This window comes from Phyllostomus hastatus, unplaced genomic scaffold, assembly GCF_019186645.2.
Source record: "Phyllostomus hastatus isolate PE091 unplaced genomic scaffold, TTU_PhHast_1.1 phas_contig_38, whole genome shotgun sequence".
Lineage (NCBI taxonomy): Eukaryota > Metazoa > Chordata > Mammalia > Chiroptera > Phyllostomidae > Phyllostomus > Phyllostomus hastatus.
The window spans coordinates 3,792,048-3,805,785 of NW_025333869.1; the positions used below are offsets into that span (position 1 = coordinate 3,792,048).

A 13,738-nucleotide genomic window follows, 5' to 3' on the forward strand; every position below is an offset into this window, starting at 1 on the left:
ATAATCTGAAGAGAGCCCTTGGCCCACCACCTTGTCCAGTTCCGAGATGGCGGCGCCCATGCACAACCCACCCTCCAGGGTGGGGCACTCACGTGGCTCATCCTCCATTTTACCCAAAATGGCGACACACCCACATGGTTTGCTGTCTGATCCCCACCATACATGCAGGCTCGGCCTACAGAGCCTAGGGGTTTGCTTCCTCCCCAAACCTGAGTATAGGTTCCCTTAGTGCCACCTGGGCTCACCGAAACTGTAAGTGAGCAGACAGTGGCAACCCGGGAGCAGCATACTAACCAAACCATTATCCACAGCTCCATTATTCCAAAACAGTGTTCAGAAACCAGTTTTGAACCAAACCATTTTCACTTCTCTTCTCCCTCCCCGTTTCATTTCCTTTCCACCTTTCCAGGCGTGATAGGTGGCCGATGCCCTCAGGAGGAGTACAGAGGAATTCTCAAGACTGGGAAAACTCCAAAGTCTCACTCTCTCGCACCTGAGGGGGTCGGTCTGCCACGGACAATTATGATCCCATCTGGGTCGCCAAAAACTGTTACAGAACACACAAGGGGGGCCTGGAACGATATACTATTATTGAAAGAAAGCCCCGGGTCCATTATGTCTGCCGCCCGAGGAAAGACATCTCTCAGTGCCAGAGATTCGTGAAAAGGAAAGGAAATGTTTATTTAATGCTATACGAACTTAAAGTAGTGACCTAATGTCTTTATCAAAAATCCCAAAGTCCGTTAAAACACCCACAAACACACACAGTCCTTCCTTCCTTCCCCCTTTGCCCAGTCCAGAGTACCATATCTCAGGAAAGGAAGACGAAGTCCATGGCTCAGACAGTCCTCTGGTTCTTAGTCCTCCATCTCAACTGGGAGACCTCCCTGGGTTCCCGGCACCCTCGGCTGAGTCGCCGGGATCTCTGCTAAAACCAGGTGGTGGTTCCCCTTCTAAAGCTGTGGGGGTCCCCACTCTGTCCAGGCCTCGTAGTTCTCCCTCTCAGGGCTGCGGGAAGGGGAGAGTCCCCACTCTGCCAAAGCCGCGTGGTTCTCTTTCCTAAAGCAGCACGGTTCTCTCTGGGATGCAGGAGTCCCCACTCCGTCAAAGCCGCGTGGTTCTCTCTTCTCAGGGATGCGGGAGTCTCCACTCTGCTAAAGACACATGGTTCTCCTTCTCAGGGCTGTGCATGGTTCTCTCCTAATGGCCGCCAAGTCTGGGTTTTAAATCCCCGCGGCCAGTCTCCCTCTGCAGCCTCATTTCCGACTCCTCCCACACTCGGCTTCACATGCCAGAACTCGTATCCTGCCAGCTTTACTGGGCTGCCATCTTGAGTCTGGGCAGGTGTGGCTCCCCATGTCCTGGAGCCAATCTTCTCCAAGCTCCCACGCAGGCGCTGTAGCTTGGGGGGATCTGCCCCTCAGTCACGTGTTGGTGGGGAAGTTACTTCCATTCCCCTGGCTCAGAGATGATCACAGCTATTTAACATATCTAAGCGACCAGCCAAAGGCTATAGATATGTTAAATGACCACGCCAGAGGGTAGCTGCAAGGCTGTTGCTATGCAAAACAGATCTCAATGGCCCTGCTCCATTTGTCCCTTCCCCCAACCCACACCGTGGGGGCGGGGGGGTGGAGACATCTTAAAATCTCCTGGACACCTTGAGTTCTAGACCCCATTTCAAATGCCCATTTGGGGTCCCTCCTCTTGTCTGCACCCTGTAACAACCATGCAAGTGATGAGACCCCAAATAGTAGAAGTGATGGATTGGGGTGGGCATCACAGACTGGGGATGGTAGGTGGAACAGCATCACAGTAGCCATCATAGGGCCACAGGGAAATGTGTGGCCACTAGGTCACAAAGGGATCCTTCCAGCTTGGAGGGGAAGGCACAGTCTCACAGAGATCCATTGATGCCTGGGTGGTAGAAGGCACAGAAGTCCTCATATCAACAGTGGCCCTTTTTTGGCAAAGTTTTGGCAAACAGTATAGTCAGATTTGTCTTCCATAACCTGTGGTTCATCCTTGGGGAGGGCAGGAATTCTTGACAAGTGACCATCTTTGGAGCCTTTGAGGAGGTCTCTGTTCTTTGTGAAAACCTCCCCTGGAGGGACTACCATGCCTGATCTGGGAAAAGGAGGTTCAGGATTGACCACCCCCGACTACCACCAACCACCGCCATAGGCCAGACCTGGGGCCTAAGCCTCCCCAAATTGGGCCTTTGCCCGGGAGGAGGTTGGAGATTTAGCATTGGTGGAGTCATCAGTCACCTTTATCCTGGAGGTGACTGATGACTCTCTGTGAAGAGAACTTGCATTCTGCGTCTGCCTTCTTTTTTCTTCAGTATTATGTTTGTGGGAGTCATTCATGTTGCTTGCAGCAGTTCATTTTTTATTGCAGTGTCTTACCCACAACCATTTATCCATTCTACTGATGGTGGACATATGGATAGGTTCCAGTTTGGTGCTGACTTGTAGTTACCAAACTTTCCATTGGTCATGGAAGGGGCCATAAGGCTGAGTGGTCCAATAGGACACCCATCCTCTTGGTCTCCAGTTGGGGTGGCCAGTTGGATTTGCTGCTGCTGATTCTGCTTCTTTCATCATGGTTGTGGCAGTGGCAGCAGTGGGATTTGTAGGGTAGTTTATTTTGGTTTTGGTGTGCATTTTCCTATTGGCTAATGATGTTGAGCATCTTTTCATGTGCTTATAGGCCATTCTTACATTTACTTAGAAAATGTCCATTTAGCTCTTTTTCCCATTGAGTTATTTATCTTTTTAATATTGAGTTGTAAGAATTCTGTATATATTCTAGACATAGATCTTTATAAGATATCTGATTTACAAATATTTTCTCGATTTGTGGGTTGTCTTTTCACTTTCTTGATGATATTCTTATTTTATTTTATTTTTATGTATTTGTTTTTATAATGTTTTATTGTTTATGCTTTTATAGTTGTCCCAGTTTTCCCTCTTTACCCTCCTGTGTTAAGCCTGTCTCCCACTTCCATAGTCAGTTCCCATACTGTTGTCCATTTTCATGGGTTCTTCATATATGTTCTTTGACTAACACCTTCAACTTCTTTCAAACAGCTCCCACTGCCATCCTGCCTCTTACTGCTGTCAGTTTACTTCATGATTCTATGCCTCTGGTTCTCTTTTACTCATTAGTTTTCTTTTGTTCATTAGATCCCTCTTGTAAGTGAGATCATATGGTAGTAGGCTTTCACCAACTGGCTTATTTCATTTAGCATAACAGTCTCAAGTTCCATTTGTACTGCCATAAAAGGTAGAAATTCTTTTTTCTGCTATGTAGTATTCCATCGTGTAAATGTACTGTAGTTTTTTGATCCACTCATCTACTGATGGGCACTTATGCTGTTTCCAACTTTTGGCTATTGTAAATAGTGCTGGTATGAACATAGAGGTTCATAAGTTCTTTTGAATTGGTGTTTTGGTATTCTTAGGATATAATCCCAGCACTGGAATTGCTGAGTCAGAAGGTAGTTTCATTTTTAGTTTTTGAGGAAATACCATACTGTTTTCCCAGTGGCTGCACCAGTCTGCATTCCAACCAACAGTGTACTAGGATTCCCATTGGAGAAGTGACTATTCAGGCTCTATGCCCATTTTATAATTGGATTGTTTGTCTTCCTGGTGTTGAGTCATATGAGTTCTTTATATATTTTGGAGATTAAACCCTTATCTGATGTATCATTGGCAAATATGTTCTTCCATATATTTGGTTCTTTTCATTTTGAGGATAGTTTCTTTAGCTGTGCAGAAACTTTTAATTTGTGGATGTCCCATTTGTTTGTTTTTTCCTTTATTTCCCTTGCTCTAGCAGATATATCAGCAAAAATATTGCTACATGAGGTCTGAAATTTCCCTGCCTATGTTTTCCACTAGGACTGTTATGGTATCACAACTTATATTTAAGTTTTGTATGCATTTTGAGTTTATTCTAGTGTATGGTATAAGCTGATGGTCTAGTTTCATTTTTTTGCATGTACCAGTCCAGTTCTGCCAACATCATTTATTGAAGAAACTATTTTCACTCCATTATATGCTTGTGCCCCCTTTGTCAAATATAAATTGACCATAGAGATATGGGTTTTATTCTGTTCCATTGATCTTTGTGTCTATTCTTATACCAGTACCAGACTATCTTGATTTCAGTAGCCTTATAGTATAGTTTGATATCAGATATTGTGATCATTCTTGTTTTGTTCTTTCTCAAGATTGCTGAGGCTATTAGGGGTCTTTCTTAGTTCCATATAAATTCTTGGAATATTTGTTTTAGATCTGTGAAATGCGCCATTAGTATTTTTATAGTAATTGCGTTGAATCTATAGATTGCTTTGTGTAGTATGGACATTTTAATTGTGTTAATTCTTTTAATCCATGAGCATGGTATATGCATTCATTTATTTGTATCTTCCTCAGTTTCTTCAGTGTTGTATAGTTTTCTAAGTACAGGTTTTTTACCTCCTTGGTTAAATTTATTCCTAGGTACTTTATTGTTTTGTAGTATAGTAAATGAAATTTTTCCCTTGGTTTCTCTTTCTGATTGTTCATTTTATGCTGGCATATAAAAATGCCATCAATTTCTGAATATCGACTTTGTAACCTGCTATTTTGCCAAATTCACTTATTAGATTGGGTAGTTTTTTGGTGGAGTCTTTTGGGGTTTTCTGTGTACACTATCATGGCATATGCAAATAATGACAGTTTTACTTCCTCTTTTTCAATTTGGATGCCTTTCATTTCTTCTTGTCTGAGTGCTGTGGCTAGAACTTCCAGTACTATGTTGAATAAGAGAGGTGAAGGCAGACACCCTTGTCTTGTTCCTGATCCTAAAGGAAATGCTTCTAGTTCTTCTTGCCCATTGAGTATGATATTGGAAATAGCTTTTTCATATATGGCCTTTATTATGTTGAGGTATGCTTCTTTTTTCCCAATATTCTGAGTGTTTTTATCATAAATGGGTGATGAATTTTATCACATGCTCTTTCTTCATGTATTGATATGATCTTGTGATTTTTGTCTTTTATTTTGTTTATGTGATGTGTTATATTTATTGATTTGTGATATTTTACCATTCTTGCACCCTGAAATAATCCCACTTGATCATGGTGTATGATCTTTTTAATGTATTGCTGGATCTGGTTTGCTAATATTTTTGTTGAGGATTTTAGCATCTATTTTCATCAGAGGTAGTCACCTGTAATTTTCTTTCTTTGTTGTGTCTTTACCTGGTTTTGTAATTAGAATAATAGTAGCCTAGTAAAAAGAGTTTGAGAGTCTTCCCTGTTCTTGAGTTTTTTTTGGAATAGTTTGAAAAGTATAGTTGTTAGTTTTTCTTTGAATGTTGGTAAAATTTTACTGGATAGTTACCCAGTCCAGGGCTCTTGTGTGTTGTTTTTTTTTTTTTTTAATTACTGCTTCAATTTTGCTAGTTGTTACTGGTCTTTTCAGGTTTTCTGCTTCTTCCTGATTAAGCTTTGGAAGATTTTATGTTTCTAGAAACTTATCTGTTTCATCCAGGTTGTCCAATTTCTTGGCATATAGTTGTTCATAGTAATTCCTTACAATGCTTTGTATTTTTACATTATCAGCTGTTACTCCTCCTCTTTTATTTCTGATTTTATTTATTTGGGTCCTCTGTCTGTTTTTCTTGATGAGTCTGGTTGAAGGTTTCTTAGTTTTCTTAATCTTTTCAAACAACCAGCTCCTAAATTCAGTAATCTTTTAAATTGTTTTTTTTAGTCTCTATGTCTGTTCTGATCTCAATTATTTCCTCCCTTCTACTCACTCTGGACTTTGGTTGTTATTGTTCCTCTAGTTCCTTTAGATGTAGGGTTAGGTTATTCATTTGAGGTTTTTCAGCCTTCTTTAGGCCAGCAATGCTATGAACTTCCCTCTCAGGACTTATTTGCTGTGTTATATAGGCTTTGGGTTGTCATGTGTTTATTTTCACTTGTTTCCAGATACTTTTGATTTCTTCTTTGGTCTCATTGTTAACCCATTCATTATTAATAACATGTTATTCAGCCTCCCTATGTCTGAATGTTTTTGAGTTTTTTCCTTGAGTTTAGTTTCTAGTTTCAAGCCTTTGTGATCTGAGAAGATGCTTGATATGATTTTATTTGTCTTGAATTTGTTAAGTCTTGTTTTGTGTCCTTCATTGTGATCTATCTTTGAAAATGATACATGTGCATCTTAGAAGAATATGTATTTTTCCTTCTTTGGGGTGAAATGTTCTATAAATATCATAAGTCTAGTTGATCTAGAGATGCCATTTAATGCCACAATATTCTTGTTAATTTTTGTTTGAGAGATCTATCTATTGATGATAGTGGAGTTTAAAATCCCCTACAATAACTGTATTGCTGTCAGTGTCTTTCTTAAAGTCCTCCAAGATTATCTTTATATATTTAGATGCTCCTATATTGTGTGCATATATGTTTATAAGGATTATATTCTGTTGTTGGACTACTCCCTTCAGTATTATGTAGTAACCTTCTTTGCCTGTTGTTATGGCCTTTGTTTTAAAATCTGTTTTGTCTGATACAAGTATTGCTACCCCAGCTTTTTTTTCCATAGCTATTTGCATGTAATATTTTTCATCCCTTCACTTCTAGCCTGTGTAAATGTTTTGTACTGAGGTGGGTCTCTTGTAGGCAGCATATATGCAGGTTGTTTTCTTTTCCATTCAGCTACCCTATGTCTTTTGATTGAAGAATTTAATCCATTTACATTTAAGGTTATTATTGATAGGTACTTACTCATTGCCATTTCGTCCCTTTGTATCTGTGTTCCTCTCTCTATTTCTTCTTCTTAAAGTAGTTCCTTTAACATCTGTTGCAATGCTGGTTTGGTGGAGATGTACTCTTAGTGTTTGTCTCTGTTTTGTCTTGGAAGCTATTTATTTCACTGTTCTTTTTAAATGAGAGCATTGCTGGATAGAGTAGTCTTGGTTGCAGGTCCTTGCTTTTCATTATTTGGAATATATTGTGCATATCCTTTCTGGCTTGTAGTGTTTCTGTGAGAAATCAACTGATAGCCTTATGAGACGTCCCCTTGTATGTTACCAGCTGTTTCTCTCTTACTGCCTTTAGATTCTTTGTCTTTAAATTTTGCATTTTAATTGTAATGTCTTTTGGAGTGGGCCTCTTTGGGTCATCTTGATTCTGACTCTGTGCTTCTTGAAGTTGTGTGACTTTTTCCTTCACCAGTTGGGGAAGTTTTTTTTTTTTCATTATTTTTTCCATTCTTTTCTATCCTTTCCTCCCATTCCTAATCTTTTGGTATACCTGTGATATGGATATTGTTACATTTCACGTTGTCCCAAAGCTCAGTTAGACTGTCTTCATTAATTTCAATCTCTTTTCATTTTGTTGCTCTAACAGAGAGTTTTTTCCTACCTTGTCTTCCAATTCACTGATTTAATCCTCTGGTTCCTCTAGTCTGTTTTTAATTCCTTCTAGTGTGTTCTTCATTTCAGATATTGTATTCTTCATTTCCTCCTGGTTCTTATTCATAGTTTATATGCCTTTTTCATGCTGATGTAGTTCCCCCCAAGTTCCTTGTTGCTTCCATAAAGTTCCTTGTATTTCTCACTAAGTTCCTTGAGAATCCTTGTAACCATTACTTTGAACTCTATGTCTGATAAATTGCTTGCCTTAATTTCATTTAGCTCTTTTTCTGGGGATTCCTCCTTTCCTTTTGATTGAGGGTTGTTTCTTTGTATTCCCATTTAATGTGAGTCTTTTTGTTTGTTTCTTCATATTAGAATGATCTGCTTTGATACCCTGTCCTAGTGGGATGGTCTTCTATGATAGGAGTCCCTTGGGACTCAGTGGTACAGTCTCCTTGAACCTCTGAGCTAGATGCTGTAGTGATGCCCTGTATGCACTTTATGTGGGCTCTCTTGTTGCATTTGGGTTTGATTGTTGGCATGTTTGTTGTTGGGTTCTGTTCTCCAGCTGGCTACCTGAGTGTGTAACCCCCACCACATCTTATATGCTATTGTACAGGTGCTGACAGAACAAAACAAAACAAAACAACACAGAAAACAAAACCCACACCAGCAAAAATACCTCCTAACAAGAACAGCAATATCAATGACAAATGAAGAAAGATTAATAATGATGGAAAGAGAATAAGAATTTTATAAGAAAGAAAAAAAGAATGTGACATGACTAAAGGAAAGAGAAATGATTGTGAGAGGATAGAGGGAGGAGAAATAATAAGAGCAAGGAATAGAAACAACAAAGAAAGAGATAAAATGAAAATAAGAATGGGAAGGAAAAAGACAAAATAGAGTAAGATAAAGGAAGAGTAAAATATGAGATTTGAAATAAAAATAGTGAAAAAGAGGAACACACTTGAAGAAAAGGAAAAAATGTAAAAAGGCTGTGTGAAAGAAAAAATAACACAAATAATGAAAAAGATCGAGGTGGAATTTGTCTTAGCAGAGTTTACTGGTTGCATGCTGACTTCTCCTCCTGGACACACCTCTAGTGTTCTGAAGCTGTTGTAAGCCAATATTGGAGGCTGTCCCTGTCTAGCTCTAGGCAGCCTGTTCAAAGCTACAAGCCATCCACAGTCTGTGGCTGTTGCCTTCAGGCCTGGCTGTGCCAGGGGTGGTCCTTGCTGCTCTGCACTGCTGACTTTTTTTCAGCGCAAGGCCCAAGGGTGTGTTAACTGATGACTAAAAGCACCAAAGGTACTGCCTCCTCCTGCCTCTGCCTGTGGTTTTGGCATTAGTATTAGTCTAGTTGCTGACCCTTCTGTTTCTGAGAGGGCTTCTGGTGGAATTGGAAGGATGGGACCCCTGCATCTCCTGTGGGAGGTGCTATTCAGACTTCAGGGAAGATGGTGGGTGTGTTCACCAGCCCGAGTCTGTCCCAAGATTACTTTCCTGAACTCAGTAGAGTGATGACCCTAGTAGGGGAGCAAGTGGGGCCTTCAGAGCCCAGAGTTTGGGTCTGACAGTGTTTCCAGGATGTCCTGTGAGGGAGAAGTGCCAGTCTGGTTCCTGGGAAAACATATGGAATGGCTGTGCCTTAGAGCCGTTCTCTAACACCCTTGAGTTAGGCTATGTTACTATCTCCTCAGCAGGGGATAAGGTGAAGGTTGGGGGGAAGTAAGAAAGATGCTGGGTGGGGCAAGCAGGATTCCAGAGGATGGAGCTAGAAAGCTTTCTGAGACTGAGGCTAGTGGTTTTCCCACAGGGTGGCGGGGGGGGGGGGGTCATTCTTTTCTCCTGGGAGGAGCTTGCTTTTTCTCAACAGAAATGGCTGCTGCTGAATGGTATTATATCCCAGCACTGGGAACACATCAGTGGCTTCTCCACACCTCTTCCCCAACCTCCAGTTCACTGACCTCTCTCACCCAAGCCAAAGGTGAGTGGCTGGGAATGTGAAACTGTGTATTGGCTCCTGAGAACTGAAGAAGGGTGGGGAAAGGTAGCTTTGTTTCAATTGGTCTTTCTCTGGCAGGCAAAAAAGAAAACAACAACACAAAAAAAACCATGGCCTTTCATTGCTGGATGCTGCATGGGCAGTTCATGCCAACACTGGTGCTCTGTGCTTGGGAACCCGGTCTGAGGCAAAGGCCTCACGCCTCTCTGGGGGAAGCTCTCTTAGCTGCCCATGAAATTGGTGCTGGCTGCTGCCAATGAGAGTGATGCTAGCCCCTTTTGCTTCCCTGCCCTTTCTACCAGTCATGAGGTGGTTACTACATGTCCTGAGTTAAGTATCTTCTTCTCAGGTAGTCCTCAGTTGTTAATTTTGGGTGAATGTTCCCCTCTTTAGTATTATTTTTAGCTTATCTCTGGGAGGTGGTGCAAGATAAACTTTCCTACTCCACTGCCATCTTGCTCATCTTGGTCTTGATGCTATCCTTTGCAGCACAAAAGTTTTTCATTTTGATGAAGTCCATTTTATTGATTTTGTCTTTGGCTTTTTGATGTCAACAGTTTCCACTTTCACATTTAGATCTTTGGCCAATTTCAGTCAACTTGGTCCTGCTTGTAAAATTTGGTAGGCAGGTGCTTCCAGTCAAGATGGTGGTGTAGGTAAACAGTACTCACCTCCTCTCCCAACCACATCAAAATTACAACTAAACTACAGAGTGACTATCATGGAATTCCTACAACCAGGGAATCAAAGAAGAAGCCATATCAAGAATGGCAGGAGGGTCAGAGATGCTGAACTGGATTGTCCATACCCATGTCCGGCAGATAAAAATCAGGAGGGCTATCTTGGCCACAGAGGTCCCCCCTTCAGCCCAAGGTTTCAGTGCTAGGAAGAGAAATCCCTGTAACTTCTGGCTGTAGAAACTAGCAAGGGTTGAGGCTGATAGTAACCGAGTGCTTCTGGGGTCCCAGGCAGTTTTTCTTAAAGGGCCAATACATGGGCTTACTCAGACTCACCCCTCTGAGCTCCAGTGCTGGGGCAGCAGCTTGAAAGGCACCAAAGACATATGGGGAGGTTCAATATCAGGGAGAAAGCTGGGTTGGCAACTTTCTCTCAGACTGAAGTTCTAGCAGAACCCATTGTTACTTTGATGTGCCTTCCCCCCACAGAACCAGTAGGTGAGTGCCATATTTGAAACTCCATCAACCTGGCTAACACTGATTGCCCTGTTCAGGTGATTTACTGAGGCCTTACCCCACCGAACTTTCAGGGCCACCTAAGTTATTTCTAATGGTTTTTCCATAGGAATGGCCTGTCTTAGGCTCATGCTTAAGACTTTCCTAAAATATCTTAAACAAGAAGCATCTGGTCTCAGTGTGCCCTGTACCTCTTGCTAAGTCACCCCAGGTCTGGCACTAGCAGCAGCCAGTTTTGGCTTGCAGCTTGTCTTTGCTTGGGTAATCCAAGCCAAGCACAGTTAGCAACCATCTTCAGATTGCCTTGTGGCTCATGCTCTGTGACCACTAGCAGAACACAGGTGGCAGGGGACCTTGGCCTGTACCTCCTGGGGAGCCACAGAGCCAGAACACTCAGTAGACAGCTTCACACTATGTTGAAGCATCACCACCCAGTCACCTCCACAAACAACATACTCAACAGGCAGATTCATTGGCCACTAAAGCCCTGGTGATGTAAGTTCTGCTCTGTGGGGTGGGCTCTGGCACCATTGATCTCCACAGATATCAGAGGTTGGTGGTTGGTGATCACAGCTAATCCAACAGTAATCAAGGCTCAACTACAAGAGGAGGGTATACTCTGCCCACATGGGAGTGCACCTCCAGTGCCCAGCTTGGGTGACCAGGGAGGCTGTGCCACTGGACTCTACAGAACACCAAGTATATAAGGCTACTTCAACAAGCCTGGGAGACATAGCAGCTCTACATAATACATAGAAACCAACACCGGAAGGCTGTCAAAATGAGGAGACAAAGAAACATGGCACAAATAACAGAACTGTACAAAACTTCATTAAAAGGACTAAACAAAATGGACACAAGCAATCTACTAGATGTAGAGTTCAAAACAGTGGTTATGAGGATGTTCAGTGAACTTAATGAGAACTTCAGCAGCACAGAAAAAGGACCAGTCAGAAATGAAGGGTACACTGACTGAAATGAAGAATAATTTATAGGGAATCAATTGAGGAGTAGGTGAAGCTGAGAATCAAATCAGCTATTTGGAATATAAGAAAGCATAAAACACCCAATCAGAATAGCAAAAAGGAAAAAAGAATCCAAAAGCAATGAGGATAGTGAAAGAGCCTCTTGGACAACTTCAAGGGTACCAGCATTCACATCACAGGAGGGCCAGAAGGAGAAGAGAGAAAGTAAGAAATTGAAAACCTATTTGATGAAATAATAATGGAAACCTTCCCTAACTTAGGGGAGGAAATAGACATGCAAGTCCAGGAAGCACAGAGACCCAAACAAGATGAACCCAAAGGGGCCATACCAAAAAGTCAAAGACAAAGAAAAAATCTTAAAAGCAAGAGAAAAGCAAGTTACCTACATGGGAGTACCCATAAGACTGTCAGCTGATTTCTCAACAGAAACTTTGCAGGCCAGATTGTATTGGCAAGAAATATTCAAAGTGATTAAATGCAAGGACCTACAACAAACAATACTCCACCCAGCAAAGCTATCATTTACAATCAAAGAACAGCTAAAGAGCTTCCCAGACAAGAAAAAGCTAAAGGAGTTCATCATCACCAAACCAGTGTTATACGAAGTGTTAAAGGGTAGTCTTGAAGAACAAGAAGAGGAAAAAATATTAAAATTATAAATGATAAAATGGCAATAAATACATCTCTATCAATAATTGAATCTAAAAACCAAAATAAGGCAGTTCCATTTTTAATTTTTTGAGGTATCTCCACAATACTTTCCACAATGGCTTAACGAATCTGCATTCCCACTAACAGTGCAAAAAGGTCCCTCCTTCCCTATATCCTCACCGGCACTGGCACTTGTTGTTTGTTGATTTATTGATGATAGTCATTTTGACCAGTGTGAGCTGATACATCATTGTTTTAATTTGCATTTCTCTGATGATTAGTGTGACACTGAGCATCTTTTTGTATGTGTATTGGCCATCTGTCCTCTTTGGAGAAGTGTTTATTCATATCCTTTACCCACTATTATATGAAATTTAAAGGGTTTTTTTTATGAAGAGGAAAAAAAAAATATGACCAGTAAAATGGCAATAAATACAAGTATATCTAATCACAATTGAATCTAAAAAAACAAGATAAATGAACAAGTAGAACATAAACAGACTCATAGATACAGAGCATTTTGATAGTTAACTGATAGTACAAGGGTTTAGGGTCTTGGTGAAAACGATGAAGGGATTAAGAAGTACAAATTGGTTGTTATAGAGTAGGCATGGGGATATAAAGTACAGCATAGGGAATATAGTCAATAATATTCCATTAACTGTGTATGGGGTCAGATATGGGTGTGAGATTTATTGGGATGATCACTTCATCACTTATATTGGATTGGTCAAAAAGTTCATTTGTTTTTTTCTGTAAGATGACTCTAGTAGCTCTTAGTTGTCTTTAGCCTCATTCCAGATAATTATGTTAGATTGTATTGTGACAGCTGTCATAGCAGCATGTATTAAAAAAAACTTATCAAAACTGGTGAATTTTGTGTAGCATTTTAATACTGAAGATGAAAGAAAATACACAACATTTTCAGCATATTATGCTTTATTATTTCAAGAAAGGTAAAAACACACCTGAAGCGCAAAAGATTTGTGAAGTGTATGGAGAAGGCGCTGTGATTGATTGAATGTGTCAAAAGTGCTTTGTGAAGTTTTGTGTTGGAGATATCTTGTTGAAAGATGCTGCACAGTTGGGTAGACCAGTTGAAATTGATAGCAGCTAAATTGAGATGTTAATTGAGAACAATCAACCTCATACCACATGGGAGATAGCCAACATAATCAAAATATCCAAATCAATAAAGTTATTGGTGAAATTGAAAAAAGTGTCTATTCTTTTACAGAATAAACTAAATGAACCTTTTGGCCATCACAATATAATGTCTAATCACTGGGGAATACAGCTGAAACTTACATAATAATGTACGTTCACTGTTGAGAAACAAAAATAGTTTTTTAAAAATGATTTATTTGGCAGGACCCTAGTTATGTTTAGTGTAGAGCAAATTATTTCCCTACTGAAGCAAGACCTTATTGAGTACTCGACCCATTTCCACATGAATTTTGAGGATTTTCCTGCCTGTCTTT

At 40.7% G+C, this 13,738-nt stretch overlaps 1 protein-coding gene and 1 pseudogene across 2 annotated transcripts in view; one reads left to right on the forward strand and one right to left on the reverse strand.

Moving 5' to 3' along the window:
• CSGALNACT2 (chondroitin sulfate N-acetylgalactosaminyltransferase 2) overlaps positions 1–13,738 on the forward strand; it is a 90,720-nt gene that overhangs the window by 17,628 nt on the left and 59,354 nt on the right. The window lies entirely within an intron of this gene.
• LOC123821120 lies at positions 1,898–11,093 on the reverse strand (annotated as a pseudogene).